Source organism: Mauremys mutica, chromosome 8 (genome assembly GCF_020497125.1).
Source record: "Mauremys mutica isolate MM-2020 ecotype Southern chromosome 8, ASM2049712v1, whole genome shotgun sequence".
In the NCBI taxonomy this organism is placed as follows: domain Eukaryota; kingdom Metazoa; phylum Chordata; order Testudines; family Geoemydidae; genus Mauremys; species Mauremys mutica.
The window spans coordinates 37,003,648-37,030,703 of NC_059079.1; the positions used below are offsets into that span (position 1 = coordinate 37,003,648).

At 40.5% G+C, this 27,056-nt stretch overlaps 1 long non-coding RNA gene across 1 annotated transcript; it reads right to left on the reverse strand.

The window, feature by feature from the left end:
- Positions 1 to 1,299: 1,299 nt before the first annotated feature.
- Positions 1,300 to 26,418, reverse strand: LOC123375423. Its single transcript, XR_006581441.1, has 3 exons — positions 26,336 to 26,418; positions 3,578 to 3,734; positions 1,300 to 1,404 (listed from the first exon to the last, which is right to left on the reverse strand). It is a non-coding gene; the product is annotated as an uncharacterized LOC123375423 (long non-coding RNA).
- Positions 26,419 to 27,056: the final 638 nt, after the last annotated feature.

A 27,056-nucleotide genomic window follows, 5' to 3' on the forward strand; every position in this document is an offset into this window, starting at 1 on the left:
TCTCTTTTTCTCTCTCCCTTCCAATCTCACTCTCTTTCCTCTAAGAAGACAATGGAACCAGACTTTTGACTTTGGGAGGGATCCTGACATGAAAATTTTAACAATGTTGCTGGGAACATGTGGCAAGGATTTTACCTTGAACCAAGTCTAATTTGGTAAGTTTTAGCTACTAGAAAGCTTTTTATCTTTATTTTTCTTGTAAACTTTTCTGACTTTAATATCTTATACTTGTACTCATTTAAAACCTATCTCTTTGTAGTTAAATAAACTCGTTTCACTTTTTTTTTCTAAATTAATCCACTGTTGTGTTTAAACTGAACTGTTGAATAACTATTTAAAGTAGCAGGCTGGTGGATATTGACCCCTTATAGGACAACAGACCGCAAATATCTGAACTGACCAGGAGAGGGCTGGACAGTGCAGAACACATATTTTGGTCGAAATTCAGGCCTGAGGGTGTACTGGTGTCACCCTGCAAGTAGTAACCAGGACTGCTGGATGCCAGAGGGTGACTGGTATGTTGCTAACAGGCTGCTGGGGTCAGAGCTGCTGGACTAGGACTGCAGCTATACACAGACACTCAGGGTCTGACCTGCATGATGTTTATGAGTGGCCCAGTTTGGATTCAACAACAGCAAAGCACTGTGAGGCACCCAGATTTTCAGGGCAGGTGGTGACACAAACCCTCACTGGTGTGGATTGCACTCCAGAATGTGATAGGGGTGTAGTCAAAACAGGATTTATACACAGCATACTATTTTAACTGAGATTTATTGTTTAAGCACTAGTGTAACAGTGTTAAGGGAGTTTCAAGTGTGGTGGCTGGGATAAGCCAAAGAAAGATTACAGCTTGTTTTCTGTTTGCTTTTTCGGGTAAGGAAAATAGAAACAGCCAGGCATAATATGAGTGCCAGTGAAGCAACGGTAAAGTTAGATCTGGCCAGGCTGGAATAAGAACAAAAAGAATGAATACCAAAAGTGGCAAGCAGACCTGAGAACCAAGGCTTCAGGGCAGGTGGTGACACAACTCCTCACTGGTCTGAACTGCACCATGGAATGTGACAATAGTATCATGGAAAAATGTATGGAACACTATGGGAAATGTAACTATTTCTGAACTCCTAATATATAACTTTCATTAATAGACCGATTTTGAACCAGTTGAAATATTTGCACTTTTTGATCATGGAGCTGAGATGAATAACTTTTGAGAGGCATATTATAGATGAAATAGTCGATGGATTTTATCAATACAGAGAACACAGATGGAGATATTTGTCTGACCTTATATAACTCTGAGTCCTTCCTGTGCCATCAGATGTTGTTGAGGGCATGAACAAGGTTCTGCCATCCATGGGCCATGCTTTGCCTCTCCTCCATGTTGTTAAATTCCATAATTTTTTCCTTTATACCAGATAAAATCAAATATGTTATCAGCATCTGTGGTGTGCTATACATGTTAACAACATTATGAGTGGAAAGGTACATAGACAGTACTGGTTTACAAGAAACAATGATTAGTTTCCACATAGCTATGTGTTTTCATGGGCTTTTTAACCTTTTAACTAATAATTAAAATAACAGCTACGACACGATTTTTATGCCCTTTAAGGACTCACATTTTTAAATTAACTATTAAAAAGGAAATAAATGGTGCTGTATTAAGGGTCACGTAAAGGGGAAGTAAGAGGGGAAATAAAGGAATTTGTAATGTCAACAGAAGTTTGTGGGCGTGATTCACCACTTCATTACTCCAGTGACGTGCTGGTTAAACTTCATTGATTGCACTGGAGTAATGCAGTAGTGAATCAGGCCCATTGACAGCACAGTGGCTGTTGTAATTTTGTAGCTTTCCTAACTGGTTACAGTCAGGCTGGTAATTGTGTAAACACATTGAAAAAATAGTTCCACTATGTTTCTCACTGGCAACTGGGACTTTGGGATAGCTGATCCTCTCTTAGTGAGACTTTTTTCTGGAAGAAATGGTACTTTTCACCCGCTGATGGTCTGGCAGCCGCATTCTTGCTAATCTTAGCTTCTGGGCATCAGGGAACCTGATGATGATAATTCCCTTCCCTCCTTCTGGAGACAGTTGTCTCACCTTGTATGAGAAATCCTTTTTTTAACCAATGCTCAGAAACCTCTCAGATCAGTTTCATTTGTAGAGTAAAGTAAGCAAATTCCTTAAAGCAAAGCTAAACTCTACACACTGTGGTACAGAATCCATATGATCAGTAAACACTAGTGATATTGGAGGTCGATTTTTGCAAGACATAAGAGTTGGGTCTCAGCCAAATATTGTCTTTTCTTTTATGTAGCCAGGCTAGTACCAGGGTAGATAGCATCTTTACAATCATATTTCAATCACTATCTAACTTACAGCAATAATAAGCCGACATGAGGCTCATTCTAATGAAAGGAACTGAGGGTCTTCATAGCACATGGTTAGAAAACACAATATTAAACAGGATTTAAAATCTCACCGTTGCTATCCTATTACCAGAGTTTGATTCTAAGGGCTGGGAATCTGTCTGTAAGCATTTCACTCAGACAAAAGAGAGTCAACTAATATTTTCTGAAATGAAAACAGCCCTGGATGTATTTTAACTATCCAGCTTAGATTCAAAATACTGCTTGGTTGTATAAAAAGAAAAAGGTTGCATTATAGGAAAAAAAAAGATGTTAATTAAAAGGATACTCCCAAATAGCTTAGGCAAATATTGGAACTACATTCTCCTAAACATTTAACAATGTCTTGAGCAATGTTCTCTGAATTTCCAATAAATATTCTTCATGATTTTTATTTCTAAATCCACCACTCTCCCACTGATAATTTAAAAGTAACAATATTTTTTATGTAGGACCTATAATGTTTTGTGCTTGCTGAAGCAGAATTTCCAGAGGGAACATATGTAATTCACAACCCTATTCCCATAGTTGTGTTGGCATCACCGAGAAGGCTGATGCACATATAACAAAGTAAATAAAATAGAGGCATGTTCGTTCATTTCATAATAAGCAAATGGAAGCTAAATGGAAAAGCACAAACTCAGTAGAGTCTTAGGCAGGCATTAAAAAAAGAAAGTAGAAGAAAATTAGAAATGTATAACTATGGAGACTAAATAAAAATATTATTTAAAAAGAACTAGTCATCAGCATCTCTTTAACATGATGATAAGCACATGAAAGGGAGGGAGAACTAACTCTGGACAACCCAGTTTAAATTTGTGTTGGAACAAAGGTGACGAGATTAAATAGTTATATGCTGAAAAAGATGACACACTATATGACTAAAATGATGCGATAACATGAGATAAATGGCAGTTTTGTGTGTGAAATAAGGACACAATATGGTTCTATGATAATGATGATTTATTTATACAGCTACACAGGCGCACATGACATTGATAAGTAAAGTGATAGGCCTCTGCCCCAAGGAATTCACAATCTACATGAACACAACCTGGAAGATATGATAAAGAGAGGGGAGTGCTAAGATAATATCACATGGCAGAGAGTAAGCACTTCTGCACTCTGCAGGCAGTATTCTGAGCAATAAAAAATATAAAAAACTTACCATTTAGATGTTTCAAAAATGTGGGATTAGCCACACTGAGTAGACCCAAGCTCTAGTCACTGCTTATGGCCTCTGAATAAGTTTCCCTACACAACAAATGTCACAACACTGTTAATCTGAGCAGTGAACATTCCTGCAGTTCAAAGTTTGCTTCCCCCTGAATAACAACACAGTAGAATGGTTTAAATTACTATGAAAAGATAAGTAACAATAATTATTGCTTAATTACTTATACAGTGTATAAATTTCAGGAGTGCTTACAGAGTTACCATTTATTTAGCTGTTGTTTCACTAAATAAACAGCTTCCAAAGTTATAAATGATATTTGTATGTATTATTAATTATTATCTACATGGCAGGAGTGCCTCGGATCCCCAGTCATCGATCAGGACTCCATTGTGCTAGGCACTGTACTAACATAGAACCATCTCTGCCCCAACAAGCTTACAATCTAAGTATAAGGCAAGAGACAACAGATGGCTTCAGACACAGTTTTGTGGAACACAGTAACAATGCCTGACTATTGAGAACAACAAATACACTTTATTTTTTACTTTTTTCCTTTGTCTTCAGATTCACATCTAGAAAGATGGTTATCTTTTCCCTTTGAAAGTCAATGTCTTATACTTCAAAATGCATATAGAATCCTCGCCGGGGCGGCTTCAGGCTCCAGCACGCCAAGCGCGTGCTTGGGGTGGCATGCCGCAGGGGGTGCTCTGCACGTCTGTGGGAGTTCCACCGGAGCCGTGGGACCGGCAACCGGCAGAGCGCCCCCCGCAGCGTGCCGCTGTGCTTGGGGCAGTGAAATGGCTAGAGCCGCCCCTGATCCTCACCTTATCTCAGAGCTTCTTTCATGTTGCAACCATAGGATTGTTACATATGGATTCCTTGGTTTATTTTGGGTGAGTCAGCATGAATGGTGTCATTTTTTTCTAGCAAATCCAAAAGAGCACATCCAATTTCTCATATACTCTATGGACTTTTTTTTTTCTTTCAGAGCCCCGCTGTTAGACCAACAATCCTTAACAAGTCTTGGCTTTCACTTGATCTTCTAAAATATCAGATTTTTAGCTTTGAAATTAATTCAATTTCAATAACTTTCTTTGAATAATTGTCCCAACTTGTTTGTGCTCCCAGGGTGTGATTCTGATCTCATTTAGACCAGTTTTCTACTGATGTAAGGCCACTAACTGATGTGGAGTTCCATGTGATCAGAATGGGGGGACACAGTGGACTTTTTTCAGCCTATTAACATCTCTCTCACCCTAGACCATCCACTGATTCAGACTGCTGCTATGTGTTTTCCTTTCCATCACTGTAAATTCAATCTATGCTGGGTCAGCTTTGCTCTCTAAGAAGCTTATTATGAAGTTTATTAATTCATCATTCACAGATTCCAGTACGGATCTAGCGGCCCTAACTTGCAAGGTGCTCAGCAGTCCAGTGAAGTCAATGGGAATTGAGAAAGACAATACAGCACTCCATGGGACTGGGCCCTTAAAGAGCTAGCTGTCTTTGCCAAGGTTGGTGGAGAAAAGGTCTGGGTCAGGATATCTCTGGTATATGTGTGCCTTGAAGAAATCTTCCATGGTAATTTTATTTTTCCCCTTCTGGCAATTTTTTTTAAAGTTTCCCTTGATGCTTGCAAGTCCCACTGCAAAAATCCACCACTAATGCATTTCTTATAAAATAAGGGACCTAACTAAATGATGTGTTCCAAGTGGAAATCTTTAAATTATCTCCTTGAAAGTTTGAGTGTAGGATTTACGACTGTCAGGTTACATATGTCATTATCTCCTTTATGTCTGGAATCTCTTTCAAAAAGAATATAGAGGTTGTGTTGGCATTATCATAATCAATTCTGTCAGTGATATTATTGGATTTACTTGAATTTCTGAACAGCATCATTTCTTATTGTTGTTTTAAATCTTCTTGGATATTGTGCAGCCTACATAGTATCTTTTATGATTTTCTCATCCATTTACCTAACCTGAACAAATGAGATTACTAAATGATGGTAAAACTATCCATGAATGTTTCCTGAACTAGAAGAAAATACAGTGCAAATTATTTAGCATATCGTAATGACTAGGAGGTCTATACAGGTGCAAGTTAATTTGGAAACCAGAAGAAAGCATGCTCGCATCTAGTTAGCATCCTTTTGTATATAAACCAGATTAAACATATATCAAACTAAAGGCATGAAATCAGGTCAGGGCCAAATGGCATTGTGAATGAAACTGGACAATGCTACCAAACAATACAGTTCTACATGTGGTTCAGCTATCCGAGTCCTTTATAAAATTGCTCAGTTGACACACAGGTATGTTTAAATCATTCACACATTTTATAGGCTGCAGTGCAGTATGGACAGTAAAAAGGAATATGGTGTGAGATACTTACTACTAACTATAGTCTCTCTTTGTCTTTCTTTCTCTCACTCTTTGTGATATAACTGTAGATAACTGTAGTTCTTCTTTTTCCCCACTTGCCTGACTTCTCTCTTACTAACCCAAGGGGCTCTGCTCTCCCCACTGGAAAATATGATTAACACCAGTGTTGGATCTGCTCAAATGCAGGATGATCATCTCACCCTCCAGTGAGAGTATAAATCCCGATACTAGTGCACAGATGTAATTCTTCCAGGGGATGCCACTAGTATTAAAGCAATGCACCTCCAAAACTTGTACAGTACGCTGTAATTCCTTTTAATAATTACACTATGTGCTGGTGACATAAACAACATACTCCAAGTTCACTCTTGTGGTTTATGTCCCTGGAATTTCTTGATGGAATTATCACTTCAGATACAGTGGGAGCTTCCTGATTCGTGATATATAATATCATGTAATGTGTGTCATTAATAAAATGACAAAATAAAACTTGAATTACTACTCTAGAATGTGGCTTACTGGACCATCAATACATTTCTTGGGCTATTGGAGTCATTCAGCCTTTGAAGTCATGGCTCACAACACACCCAATGTATTATTAATGTCCCAGTAAAGCACACCCTGTTGTGTCTTAATGCTATAGCATAAGATGCCTGAAAAAGTAAACAGCTATGTAAGGAATACTGTGACTGGTGACTGTTACAGAGACGAATGAAGGGACAGTACATTGTATCTGTGGATCAGCCAGGTTGGATGATCCATCAGTAACATTTTTCTTTTTAAATTCTGCAGATGCATTTTTTAACATTTCTAAACATTTATTATTTATAAAGCACCATTGTTCTGCATGGTGTTTTATGTGAAAATAAACAAACCATTCCTGCCTTGAGAAGCTTAGTTATTGTAAATGAGTGCCAGACATGCACATGGTGCTTTACAGCCCACTAGGTGACACTATCTATTCCCAGAGAGTTTACAATCTAAAGTCCATATCCTGTAGAACTGCGTCTTAAACAGATATTTGATGGTGGTTAAGGACTGTGACTTTATGAAATTTTTGGTCTGTTTGTGCCCTGTATAAGGAGAAAAATGGGAGGAAGAGTGGAGCTGCTTGTGAGGGGCATCGATTAATGGGTTCTGATGGATGACAATATTGGTAAATTGAAGGCAGATCTGATAGGCAAGGTGCGTAAGTCATTAAATCTCCTAAAGAAGAGGATAAGAAGCTTACATCTGATGTGGTGGAGGGGAGCCAGCTGAGAGACATATTATAATGACAAGCCAGGGAAATGATTTTTTGGCAGTAATGCTCTGAATTGATTTGAGGGGGACAATGTTGCAGCAGTCCAGACCAGGGCCGCCCAGAGGGGGGGGCAAGAGGGGCAAGAGGGGGGGCCCGGAAAACTCTTGCGGGGCCGGGTGCAGGAGCTTCTCCGCTCCCGGTCTTCGCCGGCGGGGGGTCCTTCCGCTCCGGGGCAGAAGGACCTCCCCGCTGGCGAATTACCGCCGAAGACAGAGCGGGACCCGCCGCCGAAGTTCAGCTCGGTCTTCGGCGGTAATTCGGTGGCGGGGGGCCCTTCCCTTCCGTGACCCGCCGCTGAAGTGCCCTGAAGACCCGCGGCGGGGGCCCCCCTCCGCCAAATTACCGCCGAAGACCGGGCTGCACTTCGGCGGCGGGTCCGGCTTCGGCGGTAATTCGGCGGCGGGGGGGGTCCGCCGCGGGTCTTCGGGGCACTTCGGTGGCGGGTCCCAGAACGGAAGGGTCCCCCGCCGCCGAAGACCCTGGGCTCCTGGAATCCTCTGGGCGGCCCTGGTCCAGACTGGAGAAGAAGAGGTTTCAATTGCTGAGACATTAAATGCTAAGAGACTGGGGAAGAGCTTTGGCTGTCTGGAAGGAGAGAAAAGCCTGGAACTTGGAGATGTTATGAAGGAAGAGGTAATCAAGGTTTAAACTGTTCAAGGAATAAAATGTATAGCAAGTAGACAGTCTATATTCCAAACTATAAAGAATTGTAATAAGTCTTTTGTAAAGGAACTGTTGAAAGAATAAAATATTAAACCAATATTTTTCCTCTTTACAAAGCTCTGTAGTTTTCCAATACAGTCACATGCATTCTGTGATAAATTACAATATGATTAACATAAAAATTCACAACTGTTGTCAATATATTTATTTAAAGGACATCTCAGCACATCTGCATACATGAAACAGTTGTTCAAAACATTGCAGCTAAAACAGATAAGGACTTGAATAATTTTCTTTTATTTCATGAGGAATAGTTATATATCCTTCAGCAGCAGGGAAACAAATAGGCTGCTCATGAGAAGGCATGTAACAGATTGTCAGGTGCCAGGACCCTGAATACAGATATAGAGCTATTCCTATTTGTTCGAAATAGATTGCGGTCCGTTAAGCTTGGTATTGAGTGAGGAAAAACAGGCAGGACTAGAATAACAGTGAAAAGCCAAGTGGCTGCGTTTATTTGGGGGATAATTACAACTTGGGCCGGGGGAGTAGGCAACTTTGGTTGGGATGGTATCAAAAGTACAAACACACCCCAAAACACAGTAATAATACACTTTATACTGCTCACCACACCACACCAAATAGGCAGACACACCAATCTTACAAGATAGGAATCGGGTTTGTCAGGGTGGTACCCGGTGCAACACAGAACAGAGACCCACGGGCCACTGCCTCAGCCACCCTTGCTTTCACACTAAGGGTAACCCAGAGTGTGGTGCGGCTGCAGCTGGGCAGATTCCACTCACTCAGACCACGGGGACGGGAACCCCTTGGTCTGCTAATCTCCAGGTGGAGACAGCTCCCAGATTCATGCACTCCGGACAAAGACAGAGCAGTGATTCACACGCATAAAACAGTTTGCAATTAACAATTCACTAACAACTAGAACAACTATACAAGCTAGCTAAGCAATTGTGCAATTCTGAGCTCATTAATACAATCCTGATATCCTGAGTAGATACTTGTTACCGAGTTAGGGAGGGGAAAAATAAGAGGCTAGATAAGCTAACTGTCAGATATCAAAAAACAAATACCGCACTCCAGGCGCAGCTGACCGGCAGAACAGACACCGGAAGCATGACGAGCTGACAGGGATCGGGTCCAAACGACAACGAATCCAAACGATATGACACGAGTGCGCTTTACCGGGAGGAGATCCTGGCCAAAAGGTTGATCAGGTCCTTCAGCTAACATGCGGATGCTCCACACAAATTTTGGGGGGAAACCTAGTTTTATTGAGAGGTCTCACTCCCTCGTGTCGATATCTGATTGGCTCCCTGGTCCCTCATCCCTTCAGGCTCCAAGCCGTTGCCACCCCACGTCAGCAGGATTTGCACACGGCACACTGGAGTTGACAAGTAAACAAGCTTGACCCTTAGATGACTGGGTCCAAAAAGAGCGGGAAAGTGAGTCGCTGGGCAGGATTAACCTGACCTCCAGACGACCGGCCCCAAAAAACAGGTTGCCGGGCAGAATCAGGCCTTCACACACAGAACTAACCTGACCTTTAGATGGCCCAGCAGGAGAGAGAAAAAACAAAAACAGGAGAACATACACAGCCAGTGTTGCTGGGCAGGATTGAGTCTCTGCCCTCTCCTATATACAAGAACCTAGTCCAAGATGGAGGCAGTCCTGTCCTTTTAACAGGACAAGATGGCCGTGGACCAACAATTGGCCATCCAAAGCCATAACTTCGTATCGGATTGCGACACTATTGAGTCACAAGACCAGACAAGTCCTATTAGTTCCAACCCAAGAGTTTGAATATTAGTCTGAGTTTGGAGGAACTAGGGCAGCAGCAGAGAGTTTTTCAGGGAGAAACTGTGGGAATAAGTTGAGCACAGGGGGCAGTTTCATCTGAAGTTTATGTTTTGTCGTTATTTCAGTTAACAGTAGCAATCCCCTGGAAGGGTCTGTGTTTGGACACTAATCCAGTAAGTGTATGTGCTGTGTTAAGTGTCGGGCGGGGTCTCTGTTTACAGTCTCCTCCAGGGTGGACTATTACAATACATTATATGTAGGACTAACCCTAAAGACCACACAGTAACTTCAGCTAGTACAAAATGCAGCTGATCATCTTCTAAAGGAGAAAAGCCTATGGGGCTGAGACTCTCATTTACTGCACGCTAGTACAGCACCTAGCACAATAAAGCAACCTCGCTGAGGTGTTTAAGGTGCTATAATAATATAAGTGTTAATTGTCATCATAAAGATATTTCATGCTATTTGCATGCTCCCCATTCAGTTATGGATCGACTTCAAGATCTTGGTTTTCATCTTCAAAGTCCTTACTGAATCAGGATCAAGCAACTGTACCTCAACTCTCTGCTTTAGCAACAGGGATGTTGCATCTGAAATGCCCGAAGGCCCTCAGCTGTTGAGCATTATGCTGCTAGAGATCAAGCTGATTCAGGTCTTTCCACCTTCACAGTGTGATGACTGCCATCGTGGCTGACACAGGCAATTGGAGATCTCCTGACCTAAATGCTTGTCTGCACAGCTTGAGCTAAAGAGCCAGGCGCTGCAGCTGTGGCCAGTAACAGATTCTGCAGCTGCAGGCTGTACCAGATTCACATCCTCTGTGGATCAGGCACAGGGGGCAGGAGAGAAGATAGGCAGCACACACTGACCAGTGGATTGCCAGAGCACAATGTAAAGACTTGCTTCTTTGAGCAGGACTTCTACAATAAACATAAGAATAAGAATGGCCATAATGGGCCAGACCAGTGGACCATCTAGTCCAATATCCTATCTTCAGATAGTGGTTGGTGCTAGGTGCTTCAGAGGGAATGAACAGAACAGGCAGTTTATTGAGTGTTCCATTCCCATCAGCTAGTCTCAGCTTCTGGCAGTCAGAGTTTTAGAGACACCCAGGGCATGGGGTTTCATTCCTGATCACCTTGGCTAATACCAGTTGATGGACTTGCCCTCCAGTTATACTTTTGACCTTCACAAGGTCCCCTGGCAATCTCCAGAGGTTGACTGAGTGAAGAAGTATTTTTTTATGTTTGTTTTAAACCCGCTGCCTGTTAATTTCATTGGGTGACCCCTGGTTCTTGTGCTTCAGGAAGGGGTAAACAACACTTCCTTATTCATTTTCTCCACACCATTCATAATATAGACCTCTATTCTATTGCCCCTCAGTCATCTCTTTTCCAAGATGAGCAGTCCCAGTCTTTTCAATCTCTCCTCATATGGAAGCTGTTCCATATCCTTCATCATTTTTGGTGCTCTTCTCTGTACCTTTGCCATTTCTAATATATCTTTTCTGAGATGGGATGACCAGAACTGCAGACAGTATTTAAGGTGCAGGTGTACCATGGATTTATATAGTGGTATGATGATATTTTCTGTTTTATCTACCCCTTTACTAATGGTTCCTAACATTCTGTTAGCTTTACTGAATGCCATTGCACAATGAGTGGATGTTTTCAGAGAACTATCCACCATAACATCAAGATTTCTTTCTTGAGTGGTAACAGCTAATTTAGAAGCCATTATTTTGTATATAGAGTTGGGATTATGTTTTCTATATGCATTACTTCATGAGATCCCTTTGTAACTCTTCACAGTCTACTTTGGAGTTAACTATCTTGAATAATTTTGTATCATCTGCAAACTTTGCCAGCTCACTGAATACCCCCTTTTTCAGATCATTTATGAATATGTTGAACAGCACTGGTCCCAGTACAGATCCTTGGGGGACCCCACTATTTACCTCTCTCCACAATAAAAACTGATCATTTATTCCTGCCCTTTGTTTCCTATCCTTTAACCTGTTACTGATCCATGGAAGGACCTTACATCTTATCCCATGAGTGCCTACTGTGCTTAAGAGTCTTTGGTGAGGAACCTTGACTAAGGCTTTTTGAAAATCCAAGTACACTATGTCCACTGGATCACCCTGATCCACAGATATGTTGACCATCTCAAGACCTCTAATAGATTAGTGAGGCATGATTTCCTTTTACAAAAGCCGTGCTGATTGTTTGCCAACATATTGTGTTCATCTATGTGTCTGATAAATCTGTTCTTTACTATAATTTCATCCAGTTTGTCTGGTACTGAAGTTAAGCTTACTGGCCTGTAATTGCCAGGTTTGCCTCTGGAAACTTTTTTTATTTTAAATCAGCTTTACTTTAGTTATCCTCCAATCATCTGGTACAGAGGCTGCCAAAGGAAAATGCCAAAACTTTTCCCTTCATAATCAACACCCAAGAATGAGATGTATCATATCAAAGGTGAGGCAGAAAATGTTGTCCTAGTTGAACAGTAATATCTTCATGTCACACCTGGATGCCACAATGATGGATGCATTAGAAATTCACAGATAGATTGATTCAGTTCATTGTTCTAGGCATGTTTGTTCTTTGGTGGAATGGACTGCAGTTCAGAGTTAAATAAGAGCCAAGAGTCAATAATGTATATATTGCTAATTTATAGCTGTTTGCTAAAGAAAAGCAGACAAAATTTTCACTGTGAAAAGTATCATTCAATAGAGCTTGATTCTGTGACCCTTACTCTCTTTAATTAGCACCTAACTCATGGGCCAGAGGGTGATATCCTTACCCATATTGAGGAGTACACCTTACTCCTCAATAGTTCCATTGATTTCAGTGGCATTAACTGAGGAGTAAAATACAACTCAGTGTGAACAAAGGTATCAGAGTCTGGCCCCGTGTGGGCAGCCCAGCTGATTTAGGAATCATCAGCTTGCGATCTAGCACATTGCAAGGACAGCATATTGTTGCTCTGTGCCTGGAGCCACCTGGGAGGGAGACCATGACTTAGGAAGTCAAAAACCTCTTCTCAGCATGCCTACAGCTCCGGGGAAGGTCTATACCCCGTCACACTCCATCTATAACTACACTGCTGGGTGCATTGGAGGGGTGTGTGGAGTCAAAGCTCTGCCCACTTTGTACTACCTCCCCCTCCTAGCACAGCTGGATGGGAAAGAAAGGGGATGTAGCAGCTCTGCAGAGCCTCTTTCCCCTTGCACACAGGAAGTGATGGTATGGCACATTGGTGTAAGGGGGCACCTTACATTCCCTCTATGCCATTGGTTAGGCCACAATCTGTCCCTTTAATAGTAAATTGCTACTTAAGAGTAGGCCCTTAGCAGGTGAAATTCTTTGCTCTTTGCAGCGTGTTTATGTACGATTATGTCCTGTTCTCTGTGAAAATCTGAACTTTCCATTTTGCAGCACAACTTTAGTAGGATCTTGTCTTTCATTTAACTTCCTTACCTGTGCAGGGTGAGATTTTCAGAGCCATCCAGGAAACCTCTGCCATACAGTATTACTAATAATAGGAAGCTGCCCATAACTTTTAAGTTACTAGGACACATCGCAAAGTTCACTAAACTCAGAGAATGACAGGTGATTGATATGTTATGCAATTAGTATCAAATATACAGCAAATGATGCATAATATCATTGATGAAAAATGTGATATTTAGGCAGAATGTAGATTGATGCCAGAAAATGCTCTCTCCTGTGTGAAATAATCAAGTAAAATACTTGATGGATGTATTATATACTCTATTTACATAAGTTGGATTCAATACACTTACAAGATATTTGCATCAGAGACATATCTATAGTCAACCAATGGAAAAGAATACATGATTTTACCAACATGCTTATACATTAATAATATTACTCGGCAATCTGATGTTTCAAGACCCAGGGTGAATTACTTATTAAAAACCCATATACTGCTATCTGTCTTTATCTTTCTTTCTGTGTGAGCCATAATGGCTCTGATTGTTTTCAAAATTACATTTGGACAGGATATGACTGTTACATGAAACCTCTCAAACCAATATCATTTCCCTCACTCATAAAATACATTATACTGGTGGGTGCATTGAGCCAAATCATTAATGAAAGCTTAACCTAACCTTTGTGCTTCTGAACTAGCAGTTACAGCAAATTGCTGTAAGAATTTGCTTAAAAAGTGAAATTGACATGATTACAAATATTTATATTAAGTTCACTTATTTTCTTGGAGATTCTCTCGACATCCCTGTTTTTAATGGTTAGTAATTTACAGGAGGCTTAGTTACTGTGTAGGAAAAAAGAAATGTTTTCAGTTTAACATTGTTTATAAATGCAGACTGATGATAAATTAGCTGCACGAGGTCAAATTGAACAATGTTTGTTTTAAAACTTGAATCCAGAATACATGATAAAAGATAAAATATATGTGCTTGTTTTGAATTTGGAAAAAGGAGAGCTGATGGCAAATGTTAGTAAAGTCTAAAGACAGAGAGTGATAATTGTAGCCCCATTTCAGGAAGAGACCTAAGCATATGCTTAACTTTAAGCACAGCCACCCAATAACAGACCAATAAAACCCCACCAATCACTTCCTCCCCTAAAAAGCCAAGACCTCCTAGGATTCCCACTGAAAAAACAAACTATGATATGGGTGAAAAACACGGCCTTGAAAAGGGTGTTAATAATCTCATCTCCAAGGCATGTAGGATGAGTTTAACAGGCAATACGTCTGCATAGCAGACAGTTGCATCCATAAGGGATAGTTTGTTTGCAGCTGGTCCTGCGGCTCACTCAGTTCTCACTAGTGGCTCCAAGTAGCTGCATATGCTGTATATGCGCAGCTGGCAAGGTCAGGATATGCTGGTGAGGGTAGCTAACAGCCGCAGCAACTGTTAGTGAAGGGCATGTCTGGCCCTCCAGGTGCATGCTAAGGCGTCGTGGTCAAAAACTTGGTGAAAACTAGACCGTAGAAACCAAACAAAGAATAGAAAAGACTTAATTTGTCCCCACCATAGTTGCTAAGCTGAGAGATGGGAATCAAAGAAGAAGAATCTCATCTCCTCCAAGTTTATGAATAGAGTGTTTACAAATGAACCACACCCCAGTCTCTCCCTGCCCCTTCTTTTGAGTCTCTTATTGCAGGGCAAGAATTTCTCCCCCTCTCCAAAAACGTAACACCATCCTCAGACTCATGATTGGCAAGATCAGGCACTGAGCAAAAGCTCAGAGAAGAGATATCTAGTTCCCAAGAATCAGAAGGTAGTAGGAACAATTTTCCTGGAAGAAAAATGTGTCATTAATTGTATGTACAAACTGGCAAGTGCAACTCAATAATGTTAGCCTTGCCATAAGTACAGCCATCTCCTCTGCTCCCAAACATTTTGAGGAAGGTAAACATCACAGGAGCAGGTTTTATTTCTTTTCTTCCTCTTCCACTCCTACTAGGCACCTACTCTCCTCTACCTCTGTCACTTGCTATTCCTGAAAATATTGACACAAGGCATAGTATAGATTTGTGCACACAAGAAATCAAGGGATGCCATCTGATCACATAATACACCAGGTTGATTAGGGTACTGTAGAGGGTCTATGTTCTACATAAATTGCAAAAAATTTAGAATGTAGAACTGCAAATCTATGATCATAGATACATAGTTTATAGTTGTTATGCCATGGGAGTTTTGGCATAATATTTCATCTCCTACATCATCAAACAGAGAAAGTGTGCCATAGAAGCTTTGGGATGAAATATCATCCAGGAAAGCCCTGGCTTGGAGTGCCTGAATAAAGATGCTGTCTCACAAAACATGGCGAACTGCTGCTGAGTGTTTGAGTGTCATTACATATTTACATTTCCTGTAGGATTACATGTCTAGAACCTAATCACAAAATAAAATAATAATAATAATAATTAATAATAAATCAATAAAATAAAATTAGAGAACTAAATCCTTATTGAGGAATTGACAAAGTATAAGAGGGGTATTGCAACAGAAAAGATCTACTCCATAAAAATATAATTGACTCACTATTATACAACCATACCTACTGACTTGGAAAGTCTCTGTGGAAAATGCACTTCACACTCCTGGGGAGTGAGGCTTTGGTGCCTTTCAGCTATCTCTGCACCCTCCTGGTCTGGACTGCTACAGAGAGAAGCATGGTGTAATTTAAACAATCCTGAGGACCTGTTTTAGTTACAGCAGCCTCCCAGGGCTCCTTTCTAGACTGCTGTGTTGGCCAGAATCTCTGCTGCGCTGTGTGCTATTGCCCAGCCTCCAACCCACCTCATCCTCTCCCAGCACCACTTTGGCCTGGCCCCTACTCCATGACTTATGAGGAGGCCCTTGGAAGGAGCCTTATGACTGTCTTCTGCAGTGACTGCACCACAGGAATTTTTCCCCTGACAGATTCAGCACTTAGACCCCCTGTTATGTCAGTCCAGTTTTTTTTACCAGCCACGAAGTGGCTAAAGTGGCAGTGAGGAGTTCAAACCCTGTCCATACAAAATTACAGAACAGCCCCACTGTTATGCAGCTGTTTTGGAAAAAAGAAACAGAAGAATCTAAAAATTATATTATGAAAAGGTTCCTTAATTTGAATTCAAAATCCATAGCTGATGCCAACCTAAAATGATCTGAATTACATCTAAAGAAAGAACTTCTGGATTTCCAACCCTAGCTTTAATTGCAGACTTGATGGGATGAAAATTCTCCACTTGCTGGGTATGAGTCCTTTGAAATGAATTTAAGATCTGTTTCTGCAACCTACACTAACAGCATTAGCTAACCCTGGATAGGTTGATTTCAATGTGGACTGGACTTGGAACCTCTGGTTTTAAAAACATCAGTCTCTGCTACTTGAGCTAAAGAACCAGTTTCCTTACTGCAACGGCTGTAGCTGAATCATAAAGCAGCATGACATGTGCACCTGCATCAGTATCTTTCCTTCAGTGCCCCCAGAAATAGTTCAAATGGTCTTTCTGAATACAAAATGGCCCTTATGGGGTTACTTTATTACAAAAAAGAGCCCTGTGCATATAAACTAATCCTAACAGACAAGACCCAACACTGAGTCACACAACCATAGTCTAGGCAGCACATCAGGTAGAACCCTGGCATCCCTCACTGAGCCCCGCCTCACTGGTATGGCCCCAGCATCCCTCACCACACCTTATTTCCAGCCTACAGCCCTCTCTGGCTCTTTGACTGCAGCTCTCCTGCTCTGACATTATTGCTGAAATTCTTCCTCTTGTAAAGCCCTTACTTCTTATGTTATGGTGACGTTGATTGTTCACTCTTCTGGGTTGGGCCCAGGGCTGTGCTACTTTTATGAGTTGCCTAGCATATTTTTGGATGTACAATAAATAAACAAATACACCTCTACCCCGATATAATGCGACCTGATATAACACAAATTCGGATATACCGCGGTAAAGCAGTGCTCCAGGGGGGCGGGGCTGGGCACTACGGTGGATCAAAGCAAGTTCTATATAACACGGTTTCACCTATAACGCAGTAAGATTTTTTGGCTCCCGAGGACAGCGTTATATTGAGGTAGAGGTGTAATAATACATGATGGTATCATATTTCTTCTAAGAGCCCCCTCTGTTATTACCTCTAGCAATGGGAGCTATCCATGCTGCTAAGACAGGGGCTCTCAAACTGGGGGTCGGGACCCCTCAGGGGGTCACGAGGTTATTATATGGGGGGTTGTGAACTGTTAGGCTCCACCCCAAACCCCACTTTGCCTCCAGCATTTATAATGGTATTAAATATATTTAAAAGTGTTTTTAATTTATATGGGGGGTCGCACTCAGAGGCTTGCTGTGTGAAAGGGGTCACCAGTACAAACGTTTGAGAACCACTGTGCTAAGAGGAAGATACTAGAAGTAATACAGCAAATATTTTCTTTGTTAAACAGGGCCCAACTCAAAATTTATAATACAAGGCTGTAGTTAGTGCTGTCAGGCAGCTTGGAATGGAAGCTGGCAGTTGTCCTTCCAAATGGTTATTGCTATACGTGCAGGCCAGAAGTGGTAAGCTAAGAAATCTTTTTTTAATTTGAACTCTTTCCAATTTCATTCAGCAGGATACTACTGGCAGACCACTTTCGTGTGTTAATTATTTCTGCCCTGATCGCCTGGCAACACTTAGCACTGGAGCGACAGTATCACACTTCACCATTTGTTAATGCTTCCAGCTGAACACAGAAAGAAATTGGAATAAAGAAGGTTCACTTGGAGAAGAAACTCATGAAGACGGGGGTAGAGAAAGAAAGTGGTAGTAAGGACTCAAGTGGAATAACTGCATTCATTAAAGTGCATTTTTAGGAAGTCTTAAGAATTTAGAATGATACAGTACATTACTCATTGGAAAACATTTGTTAGGCCTGATTCTGAACTAAGTTGCATTGGTGTAAATCTGGAGTATTTTCAATGAGGTCAGAAGTTAATCAAGGAGAATACTAAATGCCTGATTATGGAAGATGGACTCTACATTCCTAGCAAGCACAAAGGATAGGATTTACGTATCTAATTACCACATTGCCCTCTTGAATCAGAGAGTTGATTAGCTAAATCCTAACATTTTGCACCAGCAGTCGGTTACGGCCAGGTGCCAAAATGTGGGACCAATTCAATATGGGTGCAAAACTGTGGCTGGAAGTCTGAGGGCATTTGGAGGCCAATCAATAAAAAATAGAAAGTGATATGATTAAGCCTACTGTAAAGAGTGAAGACTGAAAAAATGTGAAAGGTAATATTGTGCATAAGAGTTTGCTCAAAGAGTTGGATTTGGAGAACAGCTCAGTAGGGTTTATAAAGGGCTGTTTCTTTGACATGAGATGCTAGCATGATAAAAAGAAAATTGGCACAGTTTGATAATCATAGCTAGCATTCATCCTATCAAATGGATTATGAAAATTTTCTGCATGACAAAGCATCTATATGAGCAGAGGGATGTTTCTATTTGGGTAGCATTCACAAATATCAGGATCTGAATTTAGCTGCAGCCCCTTAGAGATTCTGCTTTGGTAACATATGTACTCTGGAGCTATGCCATAATTGTATAGGTTATATTATTGGAAACTGAGGGGTCAGGTCTGTGGAAACTCAGCTGAAGTCAATGTAGCTGTGCCAATTTATGCCAGCAATGAATTTGGCCCTGAGTTGTCTTAGATCAAATTAACTGGAGACTATTGGACAGATCCTGCAAAGTGATCTGCACTTATTAAGTTATGCTGAACCACTCTAATCTTGCACTGAAGTAAACAGAATGACTTCACATGGGTCTTGAACATAATGGGCACCATTCTGGATCTGCTCAGGTCCTCTCTGAACAAATATAAACCTCTGAGGAGTTACATCATAATCCTGTTTGAAGTAGTGGTTACTTGTGAATCATAGAAAGAAAGGGAAAAGATTGATAAGAACATGAAAAATGACAAGCCTGCCTTAGTTTGATAGCACTAGAACTCCTAGTTCTGATAATATGTGATATATAATGGTAGTGAACTGTCAGTTAATGAATAACTACTACTTAAGAGTCAAATTTTGTCTTCAGCTACATCTCATTGGGGTTACAAAGGCAGAAGTGATCCTTAAAAGAGACTTTGTCACCTATAACAATGATCATGTGCTATACAGTAAAAAAAAAATCCAGATGAACGTAACATTTCTCACTTCTTGAAAATCTGAAGAAAACATGTTATTTTTGCTCTGTGCATTAACCGTGCAGATTTTTCCCCAGACAACTATGTGGCTGATGACACTGTAGTGAAAGTGCTCCAAAAGTTAATTGGGAATGTTAAAAAATAGCTTGACAATCCAGCGAGAGAGCATCACAGTGTTGTTTCCTCACTTTAGACACTTACATCACAAAAACTCCCCTGCCTGCTTGGAAACAATATTTTCCAAGCTAGTGTCTATAGCAGAACTAGAAACAGTCGTCCTCCAGTCCCTCCTCTCTTCATATAATTATTTAGTCTAGGTAATCAGTGTATGCTAACTAATCTTGAATTCATGTGAAGTTGATAGTAAGGAATAGAGGTCAACAAATTATGTGAAAGTATTGAAATTAATAGAGGAGCCGTGCAGGAATAAAGGTGTGTGTGTGTGCGGGGGTCCATGTGAACAAGGCCATGAAGGTACAAGGTTGAATGGAATACATTTCACCCATAGACTTGACCCTGAAATGTTTTCGTTGTGTAGACCACATCTTAGTATAAATTGCCTCATGAGCCATCTCTTCCCTATTTGCAGTCCTGCAGACCACCTGCTCTCCCTTTGGTGATCCTTGGTGCAAGAACAGTTATTGTTTCCATGGAAAAGTAGTATTAAGAGAGTATTGAAAGTATTTTCAGCTGTCTTTTCATACAATGAGCAGCTGGAAACAAGGACAGTTAGCATTATAAGACCAAGCAACTCTTCGCAGACCACCAGTAGGTACCCCATCGACCAGTTTGAGAAACACAGATTTTTAGTATTATGAAAGAACAGAAAGTATTTTATTACTGGAAAAAACAAAACAACATATACAAGTATGTCAGGGTAAGCCCAGCATGGAAGAAGTGTTGTCAGGAATTACATCAGAGGACTGGGAGTCCAGAGATCTGGGTTCAGTTTATGGCTCTAGTGAAACCGTGCTGTGTGAATAAGCCACTTGCCTTATTTCCCAGCATGTGGATGTGTTTGTGTAGCAGTGACCCAAGAAGCTCCAGCTCTGAGGGAGGAGGACCATTCTGCAGCCTGGGGTGAAGATATCTGTCCTCCTTGTCTTCAGTGTAATTGCTGGTGCACAGTGGTGTAAGCAGGCTGTACACTGGCCCAGGGTTTTGCCCCATTGTGTGAATTAGTTGTTGTTTGTAAATTGCTAACACGGGGAAGTGCAAAGTAGGATTAATTATTAGAATTCTGACTAATTATATAAAACATATCTCTAGAACCTCCCTCTGTGGATCTGAAGTTGGTGCTGTTCTCCTTTCTGTTCATGAGGTTTTACATTATTGATTTATTTCACATGCTGAATGATCTATTTTCTTTATATTTAGCAGTGTAGCTAATCTACATCCTTGGAAACATTTTCAAATATGTTCTAAATTTGCACCCCACATTTTCCATGTGAAGCCATTTCCCACATGCACAAAGCCCACATTTATAATGAGGTAACACCTAACCCATGTTATACACAAGCTAACTACGTAGACAGAAAGAGTCCCCGCCCTGAAGAATTTTGCTTAGATGACAATGTATCTCCTTAAACAATTTATGCTTTCAAATGTCATTTTTAGGCACATTAAGTACCTGCTTTTCAGAAGAGATGAGCAACCATGACTCAGCTGAAGTCAATGGTATCTGCTGATGCCCAGACCCAAGATTTGCCTGCACAATTTTAGAAGGCCATAAGAAGATAGGGGACTGAAAACTATTCCTCATCTTGCTGACCAAGCTGGGTGATATGTGTTGCCTAAGAAAAAGGTTCATGTTCTAAAAAAGAATATTCCATAATCCTGGAATGTTCTTAAATCCTGGGTGAAATTAATCTATGTCCATTTGGGAAAATACAAAGCGTGTTTAATGCCTACCTCCCTAGGTACTTAAACAGCCCCTATCACCACAGCATCTGACCATCTCACAATCATTAATAGACTTCTCCTCCTACACAACCCCTGTGAGGTACACAAGTATTGGGCACCGGGAAATTAAGTTCCTTGGTCAAAGTCACAGATGAAATCTGTGGCAGAGACAGGATTTGGACTCGGATCAACCAAGTACCAGTCCAATACATTAGCTTTTAGATGAACCTTCCTCCACCTTTCAGGATCAGAAGAAGTGAAAACCCAAATATGTGAATATTTATACACCTCTACCTTGATATAACGCTGTGCTCGGGAGCCAAAAAATCTTACCACATTATAGTGAAACCATGTTATATTGAATTTGCTTTGATCCACCGGAGTGCGCAGCCCTGCCACCCCGGAGCACTGCTTTACCATGTTATATCTGAATTCATGTTATATCAGGTCGCATTATATCGAGGTAGAGGTGTATATTGAATCAGACCTATTTTGTGAACATTTTATTGTTCAGTGCACTCTCTTCTTTCTTTCTCCTGGACACTTTTTGGAAACAATCAAATGAACAAACAAACCAATTCCCCCCACCCCATACCTAAATCCCTTCTGAGGGCTGTTTAAGAACACAACTCACACTCATCTCTGTTTCTCTGCTGCACTGAGCTGGCTTTTAGGTGCCTAATGCTTACCAAATAAAATAATATGTTCACAACAGGACCATAAAGCAGAGAATCCTGAGATTTTGCAGCTTGTGTGTGCTTGGAAAAATCTGGAATTTCTATACATTTGTTTGGGCATCATTCACATCTATTATTATTATTGCACTGATAAGGTGCTGAGTGCTGTATAGAGCACAAAGGAGACAGTCCCCGCTTTGAGAGTCTTATAATCTAATAATGGAAGGGGAAAAAAAACAATACATGAGACACAAAACTCTGGGTGATCAGGAAGTGGAAACATCACATAAGCGTGGACACTGGAGTAACCATGACAGCCTTACTGGAAAACAGAGAGATGTGACAGTCACTCTTGGACACTTGTATTACATTTTTAAGTCATAATTCTCCCTACTACTAAGAGTTAAGCAGGAACATCCAGAAAGAGCTATAGGATAGGCAGCCAAAGATACAAGTCTGATCAGTGAGGTAGAGATTAATCTGTGAAATCTTTTAAGCTCTATTGATGTCAATAGATCAAGTTACCCCTGCTGAGGACCAGGCCTGATATCAGCAGTTTGAAATTAATATTTCTAGATATTCATTTTATATCAGCTATTTATTTTCTGCTGACTGTTTCTGTGCATAATTGAACATATACATGGCCAAATCCTAAATATGGGATACCCAGTATATCCTGTAATCCAAGATACGAGCCAAAATTTGACAATAATCTCATTTACTTCAGTGAAACCAGGATTTGGGCCTATGTACACATTACAGGTTGAGTTAAATGTAAAATTCTAATTTTAAAGACGAGCTGTAGATCAGTCAGTTTTGTACAAACAATTGAAGGATTTTATGGAATCACAAACAGCCAGTAATATAGTCTTTATCTAATGCACCACAATTCAAAAATATAATAAAAATTAAAGCAAATGAACAGTCTTTAAAATGAGTGAATACAGTCATACAGTGCAAAATATTCACTGTGTTTAGACATACAGTAGGTATTCTGAGAGTTCTATTTTGATTCCCCACCCTCATCTCCCTCCGGATAGTCTTTTAATCAGATTGCCGAGGCACAATGCATTGAACCCTTAAACACCAGTGTGTGGTTTTGAGCAATCATTAAATATCTGCAGGCGTTATTACAAAGGAACAGACTTTGAATGAAGATAAAAATTAGGAAATTGTACTTTTGATCTTGATTTCATTCTCACACATCACTGAACACATTTTAGCTCTGTTCATCTTTTTTGTATATAAACTAGGGCTGTCAAGCAATTAAAAAAATTAATTGTGATTAATTGCACAATTAAAAAAATGTTTTGTGATTAATCGCACTGTTAATAATAGAATACCATTTAAATATTTTGAATGTTTTTTACATTTTCAAATATATTGATTTCAATTACAGTACAGAATACAAAGTCTACAGTGCTCACTTTATATTTATTTTTGTTTACAAGTATTTGCACTGTAAAAAAAACAAAAGAAATAGTATTTTTCAATTAATCTAATATAAGTATTTAGTGCAATCTCTTCATAATGAAAGTTGAACTTCCAAATGTAGACTTATGCCCAAAAATATTTTGCATTCAAAAATAAAATAATGTAAAATTTTAGAGCCTGCACGTCCACTCAGTCCTACTTCTCGTTCAGCCAATCGCTCAGACAAACAAGTTTGTTTACATTTTCAGAAGATAATGTTGCCCACATCTTCTTTACAATGTCACCTGAAAGTGAGAACAGGCATTCTCATGGCACTACTGTAGCTTAGATATTTACGTGCCAGATGTGCTAAAGATTCATATGTTCCTTCATGCTTCAACCACCATTCCAGAGGACATGCCTCCATGCTGATGATGGGTTCTGCTCAATAACAATCCAAAGCAGTGCAGACCGATGTATGTTCATTTTCATTATCTGAGTCAGATGCCACCAGCAGAAGGTTGATCAGAGTGTTGCTCTTTTAAGACTTCTGATTGACACCTCATCCCTCTCAAATTTTGGAAGGCACATCAGAGTCTTAAATCTTGGATCAAGTGCTGTAGCTATCTTTAGAAATCTCACATTGGTACCTTCTTTGTGTTTTGTGAAAGTGTTCTTAAAATGAACAACATGTGCTTGGTCATTATCTGAGACTGCTATAACATGAAATATATAACAGAATGTGGGTAAAATAGAGCAGGGGACATACAATTCTCCCCCAGGGAGTTCAATCACAAATTTAATTAACTTTTTTTCTTAACGAGCATCATCAGCATGGAAGCATGTTCTCCGGAATGGTGGCCGAAGCATGAAGGGGCATACAAATGTTTAGCCTATCTGGCACGTAAATACCTTGCAATGCTGGCTACAAGAGTGCCATGCAAATACCTGTTTTCACTTTCTGGTGACATTGTAAATAAGAAGAGGGCAGCATTATCTCCTGTAAATGTAAACCAGGGGCGGCTCCAGGCCCCAGCACGCCAAGTGCATGCTTGGGGCGGCATGCCGTGGGGGGTGCTCTGCCGGTCGCCGGGAGGGCGGCAGACGGCTCCGGTGGACCTCCTGCAGGCGTGCCTGTGGGAGGTCCACCAAAGCCGCGAGACCAGCGGACCACGGGACCAGCGGACCCTCTGCAGGCATGCGTGCGGGAGGTCCACCGGAGCCGCCTGCCACCCTCCCGGCGACCGGCAGAGCGCCCCCCGTGGCATGCCACCCTGCTTGGGGCGGCGAAATGTCTAGAGCCGCCCCGATGTAAACAAACTTGTTTGTCTTAGCAATTGGCTGAACAAGAAGTAGGACTGTAGGCTCTGAAGTTTTACTGTGTTTTGGTATTGAGTGCAGTTATGTAACAAAAAAATCTACGTTTGTAAGTTGCACTTTCATGACAAAGAGATTGCACTACAGTACTTGTATGAGGCAAATTGAAAAATACTATTTCTTTTGTTTATCATTTTTACAGTGCAAATATTTGTAATAAAATAATATACAGTTTGATTTCAATTACAACACAGAATACAATATATATGAAAATGTAGAAAAACATCTGAAATATTTAATACATTTCAATTGGTATTCTATTGTTTAATAGTTCAATTAAAATTGCGATTAATTGCAATTAATTTTTTAAATGGCAATTTAGTTAATCACGTGAGTTAACTGCGATTAATCGACGGCCCTGATGTAAACTAAACACTGAAAACAACAATCCTCATCCAACTGTCATCTATCATTACTAATGGCAGGGTAGCTTCTGTTCTAAAGTCACATGTAAAAAAGACTATTTCACTGTAATGATCCAATTCTCTCCCCTTAAAATAGGATATTCTACAAATGATCGCTACTGACAGTGACATACATTTGTAACAGAATTCCAGCTTGATTCTCTAGCTTTTATAATTGACTCGTCTTTTGTTTTTCCTCTACAGGTCATGTAGCTCTGCTAGCTGAGTATTTGTCCCAAAGCACATACAAAATACATGACTGCAGAGTACAGAGATGAGAGAACTAGCGGCAGCAAACAGTCTATTTGACAAAGTTAGCCCTTTTCCTGTTTTCAGATTATCCATGAACACAAGCTTTCACATTTTACAATTTTCTTGTTCTCAGAAATTATTCAGTGAATGCTTTATGCAAACCCACTCCAGCATAGAGATTGCTTGCAAATTATTCACAGCTACTGCTCAGAACATACACTATATGTAATTTGCTGCTGGCTAGAGCTGGTCAGAAAATGTGTGTGTGTGGGGGGGTTTCCCATGAAAAATGTTGACTTTTCAGGGAAAATTTCATCTCCCAAGATGCATCACAATCTCCCTTCCAATAATGGGTTGTTACCCCACCCTCCCATAACACTATTAATTCCCTTTTCCTAAGCTTTTGTAATTTCTTTTCCTCCTTATTCCATTGCTGTGCTCACTGGCATACAGGCTGTCTGAGAAAGCTCAATAATATGTCAGCTTTCTCCAGCCAAGGCCCAAACCTACCCCCACCTGCCTTCTGCACTCCCATCTTTCTCTAAGAAATTCTGCTTTTTCCATAGAAATGACATATTTAACGTTTTCCATGAAATGTCAGACAAACATGAAAATTATGCAGCCTTTATTATGACATTTGAACTCCTCCCAAAACAACAATTTGAGATCCCTCAAGTGGTCCTTTCTGGGTTCTATTGAAGAAGCAATCTGATCCCAATAGAGCAACAAAAGCATATATGTAGCTAAGCCTTGTATGTTTGCGCAGTTAATAAACACGGTTATTTGGAACCCAACTCTATCCTTGTGGTTCCCTGATATTATTATTATGATGCAAAGAAAAAAGACATCTTGACTACTCACAGAAGTAAAATTAAGCACATGCATAAGTGTTTGCAGGATTGGGCATCAGAGCTTTCCTTATCATGGATAAAACGAATATGTGCTCTTCTGTGAAGAAAAAGAGAAAACAGACAATCATTTTTCTGCTCAGACATTGGGAAAAGCGTCCAAGAATATTTAATGTGTGAAAATAGGGCTCCAGTGCTGCTGTTAAAAATAATGAAATCTGGGGTGCTAAGTACTGTGTGTGTGTTGTACAAGTTAGAACTGCCTGAGGCAGTTTTAATTTATCTATCCAATTTTCCTTTTTTAAAGTTTTTAGTGATACAAAAAATAACATCTGTAGCTGTGAAGGAGGGGGCTGGCTATTGCTCTAGGTATAATTGGTTGGGCTGACTCCCTGACTATTGCACAGCATGCCTACTTGGATTCAAGCGGCATAGGAGACTGGACGATGTGACTGTGTGCATGTTGTGCCTTATTTGCATACTTGGAGACCCTGATGCTGCGACTGGATCTGTTTAGATAGTTTAGCTTTGCTGAAGTCAAAGAAACTCTGTGTGAGTGCAAAGCTTCACCCACATTGATCCGAGTTCAGAATCAGACCTTTGTTCTCCAACACCAGGGTACTTACCTGCTGTTCTTAGACCTGAGTAGGAGCCTAGCAACTTGTGACTAGAAAAGCTTTTTTAAAAATTAAAGGTGCTTGTTGCACACTTGTGTTAGCAGACCTGGACTGGGG